Genomic DNA, 16,199 nt, shown 5'->3' with positions numbered 1-16,199 from the left:
GGAGAGGTTACAACAGACAATGCAGAAATACAAAGGATTATAAGAGACTATTATGAACAACTATATGACAATAAAATGGATAATTGGAAGAAATGGACAGATTCTTAGAAAAGTTCAATCTTCCAAGACTGAACCAGGAAGAAATAGAAATTATGAACAACCCAATTACAAGCACTGAAATTGAAGCTGTGATCAAAAGTCTCCCAAAAAACAAAAACCCAGGACCAGATGGCTTCACAGGTGAATTCTATCAAACATTTGGAGTTGAGTTAATTCCTATCCTTCTAAAAGTCTTTCAAAAATTGCAGAGGAAGAAACACTTCCAAACTCACTCTATGAGGCCACCATCACCCTGATACCAAAACCAGACAAAGACAACTCAAAAAAAGAAAACTACAGGTCAATGTCACTGATGACCATAGGTGCAAAAATCCTCAACAAAATTTTAGCAAACAGAATTCAACAACACATTGAAAAGCTCATACACCATGATCAAGTTGGGTTTATTCCAGGGATGCAAGGATTCTTCACTATATGCAAATAAATCAATGTGATACACCATATTAACAAATTGAAAGATAAAAATCATATGATAATCCCAATAGATGCAGAAAAAGCCTTTGACAAAATTCAGCACTCATTTATGATTAAAGCTCTTCAAAAAATGGGCATAGAATGAATCTACCTCAACACAGTAAAGGCCATATATGATAAGCCCACAGCAAGCAAACATTATTCTCAATGGTAAAAACTGAAAGCATTCCCTCTAAGATTAGGAACAAGGCAAGGGTGTCCAATTTCACCACTACTATTCAACATAGCTTTGGAAGTCCTAGTTACAGTAATCAGAGAAGAAAAAGAAATAAAGGGATCCAGATCAGAAAAGAAGAAGTAAAGCTCTCACTGTTTGCAGATGACATGATACTGTACATAGAAAACCCTAAAGATATTATCAGAAAATTACTAGAGCTAATCAGTGAATTTAGCAAAGTCACAGGATACAAAATCAGTACACAGAAATCACTTGCATTCCCATATACTAACAATGACAAATCAAAAAGTGAAATTAAAGAATCAATCCCATTCACCATTGCAACAAAAAAAATTAAATATCTAGGAATAAACTTACCTAAGGAGAGAAAAGAACTGTACACAGAAAATTATAACACACTGATGAAAGAAATCAAAGATGACATAAACAGATGGAGAGATATTCCTGGGTAGGAAGAATCAATATTATGAAAATGACTATACTACCAAATGTAATCTACAGATTCAATGTGATCCTTATCAAATTACCAATGGCATTTTTCACAAAACTAGAACAAAAAATTTCACAGTTCATATGGAAACACAAAAGACCTGAATAGCCAAAGCAGTCTTTTTTTTATTGGGAACAAAAAGATAGGTGGCTCAAAGCAGTCTTGAGAAAGAAGAATGGAGCTGGAGGAATCAGCCTTCCTGACTTCAGATTATACTACAAAGCTACAGTCATCAAGGCAGTATGGTACTGGCACAGAACAGAAATATAGACCAAGAAAACAAGATAGAAAGCCCATAAATAAACCCATGCACCTATGGGTACCTTATTTTTGACAAGGCAGGCAAGAATATATAATGGGACAAAGACAGCCTCTTCAATAAGTGGTGCTGGGAAAAAACAGATGGCTACATGTAAAAGAATGAAATTAGAACACTTCCTAACACCATACACAAAGATAAAATCAGAATGGATTAAAGACATAAGTGTAAGACCAGAAACTATAAAACTCTCAGAGGAAAACATAGGCAGAACACTCGATGAAATAAATCAAAGCAAGATCCTCTATCATCCACCTGCTAGAGTAATGGAAATAAAAACAAAAGTAAACAAGTGGGACCTAATTAAATGCTTTTGCACAGCAAAGGAAACTATAAGCAAGGGGAAAAGACAACCCTCAGAATGGGGGAAAATAATAGCAAATGGAACAACTGACAAAGGATTAATTTCCAAAATATACAAGCAGCTCATACAACTCAATACCAGAAAAACAAACAGCCCAATCAAAAAGTGGGAAAACAACCTAAACAGACATTTCTCCAAAGACATACAGATGGTTAACAAACACATGAAAAAATGCTCAACATCGCTCATTATTAGAAAAATGCAAATCAAAACTGCAATGAGATATCACCTTACACTGGTCAGGATGGCCATTAACCAAAAGTCTACAAACAATAAATGCTGGAGAGGGTGTGGAGAACAAGGGAATGCTCTTGCACTGTTGGTGGCAATGTAAATTGATACAGCCACTATGGAAGATGATATGGAGATTCCTTAAAAAACCGGGTATAAAACCACCATAAGACCCAGCAATCCCACTACTGGGCATATACCCTGAGGAAACCAAAATTGAAAGAGACATATGTATCCCATTGTTCATTGCAGCGCTATTTACAATAGCCAGAACATGGAAGCAGCCTAGATGTCCATCAACAGATGACTGGATAAAAAAGCCGTGGTACATATACACAATGGAATATTATTCAGCCATAGAAAAGGAATGCATTTGCATTAGTTCTAATGAAGTGTAACAGATGGAGAGATATTTCATGTTCCTGGGTAGGAAGAATCAATATTATGAAAACAACTATACTACCAAATGCAATCCACAGATTCAATGTGATTCCTATCAAATTACCAATGGCATTTTTCACAGAACCAGAATAAAAAATTTCACACACTAGAGCCTGTTATAGAGAGTGAAGTAAGTCAGAAAGAGAAAGATAAATATCATATAATAACACATATATATATATATGGAATCTAGAAAGACAGTACCAAAGAATTTATTTGCAGGGCAGCAAAGGAGAAACATACATGGAGAACAGACTTACGGACATGGGGAGAGGGTGAGCTGTATGGAGAGAGTTACATGGAAACTTACGTTACCATATGTGAAATAGATAGCCAACAGGAATTTGCCGTGTGGCTCAGGAAACTCAAACAAGGGCTCTGTGTCAACTTAGAGGGGTGAGATGGGAGGGAGATGGGAGGGAGGTTCAAGAGGGAGGGAACATATGTATACCTGTGGCTGATTCATGTCGAGGTTTGACAGAAGACAACAAAATTCTGTAAAGCAGTTATCCTTCAGTTAAAAATTTAATTAATTAAAAAAATAAAATAGAAAAAAAAAAGAATGTACTCCAATATCAAATGGCAAATTTCAACTGTTGAAACCGCAATTATTTTTGCACCAACTTAACAGAGAAGGGGGTAATCCCCTTCACAGTTTTGTTGTGTGTTTCCAAAATGTATACCTCTTAGGGCTGATACGAATTTTGAAGTTGAGGAGTGGTGGGCAGGAGGGCAGAAAGGAGAGAGACCTGCTCCCAGTCGGTGTAGGGAAAGGCTATGTGCAGGGCCTGCTTGGGTCTGGAGGGCAATCTCTGTTTCCCTTCCCCTCCCCTATTCTCTGACCTCTGGTTCAGCCCTCCTAAACTCTCCTACCCCCACCCTCACCCATCCTGCACCTGGTCCCCAGGTTCCCAGCAGCTTGGGCACACCATCTGCCTATTCCGCCCCCCCCCCCCCCCCTTCCCCAGGGTTTTGGTTCCTTTTATTGAGACCTTTAAATAATTAAATGCCCTAAAGCCTTCCACATACTGATCCCAGCCCCTGACCTGGGGTGTTATTCAAAGACCAGGAGCTGGGCTGAAAGACTGCCAACCCCACCACCTCTATTCAGTTCCCTTTTTTTTCTCCTGCTCAGCTGCTGGGTGGCTAATGGGTCTTTCCTCATGCTCTGGCCGCTCCAGCTGCTAGGCCTTGTACGCAGAAACCAAACAGAAACAAAAAATCTGTAAGGGCGGTGCCACCTCAACCTGGGAAACGAATAGGAAGCGAGGGTAGACAGAGAGACAGAAAAGACCCGGGCAGCTCTTCCTGCTCCTCATCCCTGCAAAGGAGCTGGGGCCACCTCCTCTAACCCTGGGGAGCTGCTTGGCCAAAGCGGAGGTGAAGGGGTGTGTGAACGGGGAAGGGGGCTGGGGTCGTCAGTCACTATGGTGTCTGGGGGCTTGGGCAGCTTCCTCGTGTCAATCACCCTGATGAATCACTGAAAGTTTGCTCCAGACACAAAGCAGCTGCCCGACCACAGTCCCCACCCGCAGCCAACCAAACAAAAGGCCGGAGCCCAGTGGTGCGTGAAGGAGTGAATGGGCAAGGCCATCCGCGCAGCCTCCCACCAGACAGATGGCAGCAGTGGCCCCTCGCGGGCTGCAAGCCTCCTTTCATCCATCTGCCAGTCATAATGGAGAACAGCCTCCGTCCCTCCAGAGTGTATCAGCTCCTCAGAGCTAGCCCAAAGACAGACGGGGGGTGGGGGGCGGGGGGGAGAGAGGCTGCCAGGAAGCCGGAGGTGAGAGGGGAACGGACCCTGGATGTGTGGCTGGAAAAGAAAAGCGTTATTCACAGTGCTGGCGCTGCGGCCAGCCAGCCCGTCTGCGCTCCTTTGGGGTGCTCTACCCCACGCTCCTCCTCGGCTTCTGGCCAGCTCTGTGCAGGGCCGGGCCTTGGAAGCGAGACTTCGTTTTGGGGCAGCAGCGCTACACTGAGGCAGGTTGGAGCTTTGTGCTTGGAAGGCTTTCGTTCAGTAAAAATCCCTTGACTGGGCATTGTTTTGCCTCTTAAAAAATAGAGCTGAATGGAAAAATCCAAGACTTTGGGAACAGGTGGAGAATGGTGGGATCTGGGTACTCTGTCATTAAGTAATATAGTTTGAGTTGTTCTAAAGTGGGATCCTATCGAAATAACCCATGCATGCTTTCAAACATTAAGAGGCTAGGTGAAAAGGAGTGGACCAAGAATCAGGAGACCTGGCTTCCACGCTCAACTTATCATTTGCCTGCTATATAATTCTGGGCAAGTCATTGAGCTTGTCTAAGCCTCAGTTTCCTCTCCATAAATGGAGATAAAATTACCTGCCACCTGTATATCAAAAGTAAGCTGATATGCAATCCAATGTTCTATAAACAGCAGAGGCTGCACAAATAGGAGGCTTTGTTTTCTTCCTTCCTTCCCTCCTTTCCCTCTTTTTCTTTCTTTTTTTCCCCTGGTGTGTAGCATGTGGGATCTTAGTTCGCCAGCCAGGGATCTAATCTGTGCCCCCTGCAGTGGAAGCATAGAGTCTTAACCACTGGGCCACCAGAGAAGTCCCCCATGGAGGCTTTACTTTGAATTTCCCGACAACTATAACTCCCAGGAGGTGGAGTGCGCAAGGCACTTTAAACATTTTTCAAAGTGCTTCACATCTATTATTTTGTGAGGCAATTGAGACCAGAAAGTTCCAGGCAATGCAAAGATCTTTTTTTAAAGAGTAGGAGTGAAGGGTGCTCCTGTCCCCTAATCTCCTGAATTTCTGATTTTTGTCTCCTTTCTCCCTCCACCCTCCAACATCAATCCAGTCTGGTTTGGGAGGATTAATGGGAACTCTAGGTTAAGGTCCAGGTTAAGGGATCTTAATAAATTCAGAATAAAAGGCCATCATTACCTGTGTCTTAAAACAGTAAAAAGGTATATCATGCGCAAAGTTATGATTCTGAGGCCATGGTCTGCACTCTTCTGGGCTGAATGCCCCAGGTTGCTCTTTCTGCTCAAGAACTGAGCTGTAGTGCTGGAGTGAGGGGCTGGGGGATGGGGTGGGTAGAGTGGCTCAGAGTGCTCAGAGAACAGAGCTCACTGCTCTCCTCTTACCTGGCTCCTCCACCCACCCACCTCATTAGTGCTGGCCAAGGTGCCTGTGCTCAGAATTGCGTGGGGTTTCTTCTCTCTGTCATAAGATAACAAAGGCATTTCTCAAAACATCTCTCTCTCTCTCAACCCTTGCTCAATCTAATCTCACTCATTTCTAATCTTTTCCATTTGTCTAGCAACCATCTAAGCATTTATTTGTGTATAATATTTCATTCTATATAGTTTCATTAGTTTATATTTAATCCCATACTGGTGTTTTATGTAGTCACATTTATAATTATCCCATCAAGTCCTTTGGTCTGGCAACACCCTGTGGACAAAACCTCACTTCTGCCCACTCCTACACTGTATTTCTCACAAGGACCCATCTCTGGACATAAGAGACACATAAATGCCAGGAAACATAATTGTCTGCCTGCCAAACAGAAAACTGAAAACTCAACACCATAAAAATGTCCTTCAAAAAAAAAAAAAAAAAAATGTCCTTCAAGCTGCGTGTACAACTGGCCCTGTGCTGGAGCCTGGCTATAGACCCTGGATTCCAAAACCTACATTGACCCATTTTAATCCCTCACACTATAATCAAGTGCATTTATATCCTGTTCCACTCTCCTGGGTATCTTTGAATCTCATCCCAGGACACAATCAGTGTTCCATTTTTTTTTTTTCTCCCCCCTGGAAGGCTCCATGGGAAAAGTTTATTGGTGATTATGACAGGGAGATTATTTTCCTTTTGCAAAAACAAGAGAAGCCACAGAGACCTAAGCCTCCACCCTGAGCAGGTCCTAGTAAGAAAGGAAGTGGGTCACAATGAAGACAAGGAGTTCCTGCCTTTTAGTACAAGAGCTGGGAAGTCAGCAGCTGAGGATGAAGCAGTCCATGTGGCCGGTTGGTCTCTACTGGACTGGGATTTCTCCAGCTGGATCGAGGCAAAGGGAAAAGAGGGGAGAGAGGGAGAGAGAGAGAGGCAGAGCAAGAGGCATCACTGTGCAGTTGGGGGAACTTCACTGAAGGGCATAGTCTAGACTACTTGATCCTCTAGCCTTTACTGTGTTCAGGCTCACACCCAGGTACTGCATCAGACCCAGATGCTGTGGTGGCTATTGAGAAATATCAGAGGTGATCTCTAGGACCTTAAATTGAAACATGACACGTAAAAAAGAAATTTGAGGAAGACATACACAAACAAAAGACCAAATACATAAATAAAGGAGGGAATGGCAACTTCTTCCTATAAGAGTTCAGAGGGTTGTTATATAGTTAGTCAAGCCTAGGATAAACAGCAGGATTTCAGAGGACAGGCAATCTGAGTTTGGACATAAAATATATGTAAGGTTGAGATTCCAGACTTACCTTTTTTGACTATTTGCAATATGAACTGTGGCTTGGTGTAAAAGTTTCTGGAATCCAGAAGACCAGAGGGCTAAAGGTGACAAGGAAAATTAGAAGACAAGACACCCTATGTCCAGTTTTACCTTAGTTTTTCTTTCTTTTTGTCCCCTCTATTCAGCCAGTCCTGGATTTTATCCAATTCTACCACTTACTAGCAGTATGCCTGAAGGTAATTTGCTTCACCTTCCCTGAGTCTTAGTCTCTTCATCTATAATCTAACTTAAGTAATAATTTCAACCCATGGAGTTACTCTCAGAATTTAATGAGATTATATTATCTCATTATATCTCATTAGGCCTTTTGTTTGTGTATGTCTTCCTCAAATTTCTTTTTTACCTGTCATATTTCAATTTAAGGTCCTAGAGATCACCTTTGATGTTTCTCAATACCCACCACAGCATCTGGGTCTGATGCAGTATATATGAGATTATATGCACTAGTGCTATTCATTGTTGTGTTATTCTGTTGCTGCTGCTGCTGCTAAGTCACATCAGTCATGTCTGACTCTGTGTGACCCCATAGATGGCAGCCCACCAGGCTCCTCTGTCCATGGGATTCTCCAGGCGAGAATACTGGAGTGGGTTGCCATTGTCTTCTCCAGTTATTCTGTTAGCCCATTGCAAGCACAAAGGCAGAAAAGAGGGAGGCAACATTTCCATTCATTCACTTACAATATTTTTTGAGATTTTTTTTCTTTCTGATGTGAACCATTTTTAAAGTCTATGTTGAATTTTGCAATACTGCTTCTGTTTCAAGTTTTAGTTTTTGGCCACAAGGCATGTGGGATCTTAGCTTCCCAACTAGGAATCAAACCAACTCCCTATATTGGAAGGTGAAGTCTTAACCACTGGACCACCAAAGAAGTCTCCAGAATATTGTTGAGAACCTACTAGATGCCAGGCCCTATGCAAGCACTGGAGATACAACATAGCATCAAGATAGACAGCCCAAGCTCCCAAAGCCAACAGCCTTCCTGGGAGACATAGATGGAGTAATCATCCAGATGAGTGGACCACTTCAACTAAAATGGAAAAACTTGAACTGCAAATACTGCCCTACCTCCTGGGAAGAGTGGCTAGGGAGAAACCCAAGACAGCATTTGTCTCCACACTGACTGTCTGGGGTTGGGGAGGTTTGGTGAAAACGGACTGTATGGCCGCTTCAGCTCTTTGATAAGATAACAGAGGCTCTGTCAAGATGGCGCCTTCTACGCTGGCCTGTGCCTCCAACAGCAATGCACTCCAGTTAATGGCGGGTGACCCAGCTCCACCTGCCCTTGTCATGTGAGCACAAGTGTCAAGGGCAGCCAGGCCTTTGTCCTGTGGGCCCTGTGGCCCCACACTTTAGACCCCAGTCCCCTCCCCTGGGGAAAGGGGAATTGGGGTGGGAAACTTGGGGACATCTCCCCTGTGAAACGACCCCTCAGTTCTGACCCAGCTGAAGCTCCTGCCCAGCTCTGCTTCTCCCTCTCTGGGCTGAGCACTGCTCCCGCTCTCTCAGGAAGGCAGGTGGCAGGAGGCAAGCGCTGCCTGCGGTCAGTCTCCCCAGATACAGGCGGCCGGGCCCACCCCCACACTGGCTGCCATTGGTTCACAGGAAGCCAAACCAGACTCCATCTCGCCGCCCACAGCCACCAAGCCAGCAAACAAAGAACTACAGGAAACACCTGGAGGGCCTGGCAGCTGGCAGAAGACGCTCTGCCCAGGAGAAGAAAGGGTTTTCAGGATTAGTGAGGTCAGCGAGGAGCTGGGGAGGGGCGCAGCTGCTTAACCGTCCTTCTCTGGGTACCCGCAAGCTGCTGAGAACTAATGGCTGAGCTGCTCAAGAGCATGTCACTCCCCCCCCCCCCCCCCCCGCCCCCCCCCACACACACACACGAAAGGGATCAACTCTCTCCAGCACCAGCTTTCCTGGAACTAGGGCAAAAACACACAAAAAGAAAAGACTCCTCAGAGGGCTTGTGCCTCTGGCCCTCTCCTTCCTTCAATAGCCTCCTCAGTCTCAGCCAGAATGTTTAATCCCTTTCAGACCATGTAAATTTAAACCCATGGTCTAAGCGTGAAGACAAAATCCTTAAATGATGCATCAGCCAGTGGAATGTGAAAGCATTTTCCCGAAGATGTCTCCATTTATTTCCAAACTTATATAGATGTGTCCATACCTGCCGCGTGCTCATGCATGCTCTTGCATGCTCAATCTGTTGTGCTGACTTATGCTCAGCTGTGTCTGACTCTTTGAGACCCTCTGGACTGTAGCCTGCCAGGCTCCTCTAGTCCATGCGTTTTCCAAGCAAGAATACTAGAGTGGGGTTGCCATTTCCTCCTCCAGGGTATCGTCCCCACCCAGGGATAGAACTCAAGTCTCCTGCATCTCCTGCACTGGCAGGCAGATTCTTTACCACTGAACCACCTGGAGAGCACCCAAATCTGCCTACTTATTGCTTATTATTTCAAGTTATGGTTCCAGTTGTATGTGGAACAGACCTAACTGAAAAGATCAAATGAAGTCCTACCATCAGAGCTTGCTGGGTGTGTAGATCATATGTTGGGAACTGTATGTAGGCAGGGGGGGTCTCAGCTCACAGGGCTTCCTCACCTTCTCTTAGGAAACTCCCAAATTGGACAGATTCTTTTTCAGGTCCCAAGAAGGATTAGAAGAGAGCAGTGAGGAGAGGTGGCTGTCCCACAGCCACCTGCGGGCACACCACAGTTCACTCAGCCCAGATCCTTTCATTCAACTGCCAGTGTACTCAGGCAGTGTGCTTAGACTATCTCATGCCAAGTTGTGAACAGCACATGGACGCATAAAAAGAAATAAAACACAATGATTCCTCCTCCAGTAACAATTGGAGACCGGATGCAAGCTTGCAAAACCACCAGACATCAGCCAAAAGTGAAACACGAAGATGTGCTGACTCTTTGTTATGAAAGTATGAACAGTGATAAATGACACGTATGTATCATTAAGAGATTCTGAAGTAAGAAATGTGTTATAAAAGTGTACAAATATTGAAAAGCCCTGAGATAAGAATGTTTTTAAAGAGGAATAGTAGGATTATTCAGGGAAAGTATTTTAAAGAGGCAGCATATGAAGGAAGAAACTCTAGAGTGTCCCCTAGGCTTTAAACCTGTTTCCACTACCTCCTCCTCTAGGTATGGGTGCTTTCCTCCATCTGTGAACCTGAGGTAGCAGTATCTCACGGTGTGCTTGTGGACATTTCAAGAGACATTCCATGTGTAAGGCACCAGGCAGAATGTCTGGTAATGATGCTCAGCACATAGTCAATGCTCATATTCTAGAAAAAAGTGTGTCAAAGTCCCTTCTATGAGGAGTTTTGGGCCATAATTGTCAGAGTAGAGAAACTTGCAAATGTGGACAGGACCGCAAGGAAAGGTGAGCAGGTGAGAACTGACAAGATAAGGGGTCCTGGTGCAGATAGGCCATTGCACAAAGTGTTTGAGGTTGGAAAGACTGGACTAAGGGAATTCAGAATGACCAAAAAAGGCAGCAGGAAGGGAATGGCATGATAAGAAAAGTTTGCACTTATCCCAGGCTGCTGACCAGGCCAGGTAGTACAGCAGGTAGAAGGCTGTTGTGTTATTTCAGTTGTGACACGTTCAGAGCACAGACTTGGACTCTGTGCTGGCCTAATGGGAGGGGAGAAGCAGATTTTCCTGTTCAATATGGAAATGGAATGGTGAGAGGGTGACTGAGCATAAGTAACTCATTTCACAGATGAGAAAACCAAGATTCAGAAGGGGGAAGTGACCAGTCGAAGTTGTCAAAGATGTCTGTTACTAGATATTATCAGACCTGAGGCTAAAGCCCCGATTTTCCAGCTCCTAAACCTACAGTTATTTCTGCCACCCCACAGCTGTCCTCACCAGTAGACACTGGGAAGGATTTCTGCAGACAGGATCAGTGTTCAGAAATTGTGGAGTCTATTGTCTGTCCTGCCACCTCGGTCAGAATTCCTGTATGACAGCAGCCCAGCCTTTGTTTTCTTCAGGTGATTACCTTCCAGGTAAACCCATTTAGGGAGTTAATTGTTAACTGAGGCCCTCCCAAATTATGATTTAAAGTGTGTCCACCCCTCTCTAAGTGATATTTACATTTCAATGGCAGGTGCTTAAAGAAATATGAGTCTAAGAATTTTTTGTTTGTTTGTTTTAAAGAAAGAGCAATCATAGGTTGGTACTTTGAGCTGGGACCTCTCACTGAAAGACATTAAGTTTTTTCTTCTACTCCTGATCTATTAATAAATCCCTTTCATCTATTAGCCTCTGCTCTTGGCTGCTCTTGGGCTTCCTAGTAAAGCATTCGCCTGCAATGCAGTAGATCCGGGTTTAATCCCTGGGTTGGAAAGATCCCCTGGAGCTAGTCCATTGGGTCACAACGAGTTGGAGACAACTGAGTGACTAACACACATACTCCTTGGCTACTCTGACATTCATTCAACCAATATTCAATAACACCTACTAGGCATCAAATAGACAGTCCTCAGGTAAGGCCCTGGCCTACACTCTAGCTGTAAACTCAGGTTACAAGGACTAGGACAGTGGAAAAAAACGAGTATCCTGGGAACATAGGTCCCAGGTCTACATCTTGAGAGATAAGAGTTAACCAGATCAAGTGAGGGGTTAGGAGCGGGCAGAGCAGGCTTGAGAAGAGGCCTGGAGACCACAGTCCCAGGCACAGGTTAATGGTCACCAGTTGAGGGAAGGGAGGGCTGCTTCTAGTTGAATCCTTGGAAGGGGAAGAGGCCCCGATGTGCCCTTGTTTCTGTCAGGGGTGTTCTTTTCTGAAGACCATGGCCATTGTGGTAGTCCAGACTGGTGCCCTTAGGGCAGAGCCTCACTGTGGGGGGCGGAGGTCAGAACCCCCACATCCTAGAGGTATCATAGGTCACAAACTGGCAGCCTAGGCAGATGTAGTCTTCGTGATTAGAATTTAGGGAGATGTCAAACAGAAATCTACATTTCAGGTTTCTCTAGAAAAATGACAATAACTGGTATTACTGGTCTCCCAGGATAACTAGAGCTAATAAATGGGGTCCTTTTCAGACAAGAGTTGAGATAGCTCTGCAAGCTCACTGCATCCTCTGTCCAGCTATCCTCATCCATTGACTGTCTGGTCTTTCCCTCACCTCCCTGCTACCCACCAAACTTTAAAGGGTCCCTCCCTGCTGGTAAATCAAGTAGCTCTTGCTCCAGCCTGCCCAGTGATAACCTCCTGATGGGTGCTCTGAGCAACCCATCAGGCTTACTAGGCTAGGACTGAATTAAGACCCATCCTTGTTTATGGGAACGAGGGTGGGCAGTGGAATAGCCAGGGTTCTGGTGGGAACAAAATGACCTGGAGCTGATGGGAGGTCAGAGAACTGGGCTTCCCTCAGTGCCAGGGGATGGACTGGCTGCATGTGTGGGGTCCATTTGTTTGTGTAAGATCGCTATTATCCAGCGCTCTGGGAATCTTTTAGACTAAGCTCAAACATTTTCTTGCTAGCTCTGCAAACAAATGGTGCAGAAAGAAAGGCAGAACTCTGCAGAACTCATCACCCTTGCCCTTCTCAACTTCCCCATTTCTCTGTCTTCTGGGAAGGGAGAGCAGGTAGGTGTGATTCCATAAGTAGGCAGGATGGAGGTATGCAAAGTTGTTATTGGAAAATTTCTTTCTCCACTCACTTGGTGTGTGAATGAGCATATAGCCACTTTGGTATAAATCCACAGCAGAGCCAGAAGCCAACAGGTCAAAACTGTTTAGGGGCCAATGAGATCAGCTGTCTGGAAAGAACACTGTCCATTTCAGCAACAATGACAAAGGTCAGACATCAGTTCATTCATTCATTCATCAGGTACTTATAGAGACTGCTTGAATGGTGTTCTCTGTAGCTGCTCTTGGAGGCCCTCATAGGAACTATTACTTTTATAATGGTTTCCTTCCAGTTATCAGAATGTCAGAGTCCCTACTCATCTCAGGACCAATTCAGAGCCCTTGAAGAGATGAGGTCAATTTCTATTTAAAACTACAATTCTCATTCATTTAGTAATTAATAGACTAATGCAAAGCACTATTCGAGAATATGGATAGAATATGGATCTCATTTAATCCTCACAGCATTTTGAGATGGATTCTATTCCTAATTCTATTTTACAAATGGGCAAATGAAGGCCTGGTGAAGTAATCTGCCCCAGGTTTCACAGCCAGTAGGTAGGTGGTGGTGGTGTTCAGTTGCTAACTTGTGTCCGATTCTTTGTGATCCCATGGACTGTAGCATGACAGTGCTGTTCTTCACCATCTCCTGGAGCTTGCTCAAACTCATGCTATTGAGTCAGTGATGTCATCCAACCATCTCATCCCTTCTCCTCCTGCCCTCAATCTTTCCCAGCATTTGGGTCTTCCAATGAGTTGGCTCTTCACATCAGGTGGGCCAAAGTATTGGAGTTTCAGCTTCAGCATCAGCCTTCCAATTCAGGACTGATTTCCTTTAGGATGGACTGGTTTGATCTCCTTGAAGTCCAAGGAGATCTTTACAGTCCATCTCTTATATCCATACAAGATAACTGGAAAAACAATAGCTTTGACTGTATCACTTTGTTGGCAAAGTGATGTCTCTGCTTTCTAATACACTGTCTAGGTAGGTGGTGGAGCTGAGATTAGATTAGATTAGGTTTCTAGGCAGTCTGACACTAGCGTCTGAGCTCCTGACCTCTTGGCAGCACTGCCTCACTAGACCTGGGAATTGAGACCTTATCAGGCAGCAATCTGATCCAAACAAGGGAAGATTATTACTGATTCCACTTCCTAGCCCAAATGAACTTTCGGTTCAACTAACTGAAAATAATGATAAGAAATGTGCTAATTTGCTTTCCAGTGATTGCCAGGATAAAGAAGATGATTTAGAATCAAAAGCTGAAGAAAGGGACAGAGGTCATTCAATCCATCTCCTAATTTCTGAGATAGGAAAACTTAGGGACTTATCCAAACTCACACAGTTAGTTGGGAAGGAGAACCTGGACCACAACCCCGAGATTCTCCCTCCCAGCCCAGAACCCACTATCGCACCACTCTTTGCTGACCAGGTGCAGTACTCTCCTGGAAGCCAGGCTTTCCCACGATCCTTCCTGACCACAGGCTGGTAAAGGAGCAGACGTCAGCCTCACAGAAGTGGGTTTCTTTCCACCGGGGCTCATTTGCTGCAGCATCAAGGACTCTCCCACCCAAACCTTCTTATCAGGAGCCAGGATGGGCTGTTAATCTGCAGCTCCTAGAGCCCTGTCTACACTCTCTGGGGTGGTGCCTATCATCCAGAAACAGCTGACCGAGCACAGGTCTCCCAGGCTAGCACTGTTTACCAAGTAGAGAAGCTAGGAGCAGAATGGACCAACCAATGCTGGGGCCCTGAACACAAAAAATCCACTTTGCAACTCTTCAAGCAATTCCTGTTCATAGCCCCTGTTTCCTCACCTGGCTAAGGGGAGCTCTCCACTCTTATTGACAGTCGGATCTAAAGTAAAAAACACACTGCTTGAACACAGAACCCTCTTATGTAAATTGAGGGACTACTAGTCTATCTAGAACCAAGAGCAACCCCAATACCAACATGCCATTCTACGGTTTCCCTGGCTTGGAAACAGAAGTGGTTGATGGTATCCTCTTAACTTCCAGACAACCCTCCCTGAATTTCAGGACTTTGACTAAACAATGAAATATCCTTCATGAGAGGAGTCTGTTGGGAAACAAGAACATAGATGCTGATTTTGTACCCAACAAGAGAAGAACAAAAATTCAACCCTAACCTCATTTGTTAAGGACCTACCAAAAAAGTAGGTCCTTGACAAATGAGTGCCTAGGACATTTGTGTTAGAAGGTAGCCATGGAAATGGGGCCATTCCTTTTAAACAACTCCTCAACACAAATGGGTCTCTAACCAATTCTATTTGTGATACAGAAGAGCTAGCTTCCCTGACTGCCATCTCCTGGCTCACCTACCCTCCCAGTATATCACACATGACTTCCCAGGCCTACTTCCCATCAAGGACACCTAGGTCAAACTGCATGTTTGTTGATGAAGGTCACGGAGGTATGAAGTATGCGTATGGTGGGGGTATGCCACTGTTCATGAGTCGACATGTTTAAAATTAAGTTTAAGTACAGTTCACTTATGCTTCCCAGGTGGCAGTGGTCAAGAATCCACCTGCCAATGCAGGAGACGCAAGAGACTCAGGATCAGGAAGATCCACTGGAGTAGGAAACAGCAACCCACTCCAGTATCCTTGCCTAGAAAATTCCATGGACAGAGAAGCCTGGCAGGCTACAGTCCGTGAGGGTTGCAGAGAGTCACATGACTGAGTGACTAAGCATGCATGCATAGCCCACTTATGGCCAAAAAAAAGGTAGCCCAGGTCAAAAATTCACTTGTGACCTCAGTGTGAACTGCAGAGCTAGCAAGTGAAGTGGGCATGGAGAAGCCTGTGTCAAAACCTCACGGGTAGAACCCAAAAGTCAGGGCAAGGAAGGCTGCTCATATGTCCTTACACAGATCCCATCCATACAGTCAGAGAGTCATAAATGGGTAACAAACCTTTGCTCTTGGTGTTTGATGTCAGAAGTAGCCACATTTTAATTAACTGGTAACATTAACCTTCTGTCACATGTTCAGCACCAATGCCTGTATCCTGAGGCTCAATTGCTCTCACATAGTAAGAATAGTCAGTGTCATGTGGGAGCCCCAAAAGATCTCAAGGGAACAGGACAAGAATTTAAAATTCTGCCCCAAACTGGAAAGGGGTTCAGTGTCCTCTGTTCACCATCCCAGTCTGTGAACAGACTGTGTCTTAATCATTTTTAATATTTTTAGTACCTAGCACATATAATAAATGCTTGCTGAATGAACTAATGAGTATGGCTGAGCAAGGATGCATAAGATGAGCCCTGGCTAGGAAAGTTCAGACTAGATCATGGGCCCATCTAGCATTTTCACGTGGAAGTTAGAATATGCATTAAAGGAAGGAAGTAAGAAGCTATTTCCCAAGAAAGAGGAAATGCTTGGAAATGTCCCTACTACTCATGC

The sequence above is a fragment of the Dama dama genome, chromosome 14 (genome assembly GCF_033118175.1).
Source record: "Dama dama isolate Ldn47 chromosome 14, ASM3311817v1, whole genome shotgun sequence".
In the NCBI taxonomy this organism is placed as follows: domain Eukaryota; kingdom Metazoa; phylum Chordata; class Mammalia; order Artiodactyla; family Cervidae; genus Dama; species Dama dama.
This window is presented reverse-complemented; position numbering follows the sequence as displayed.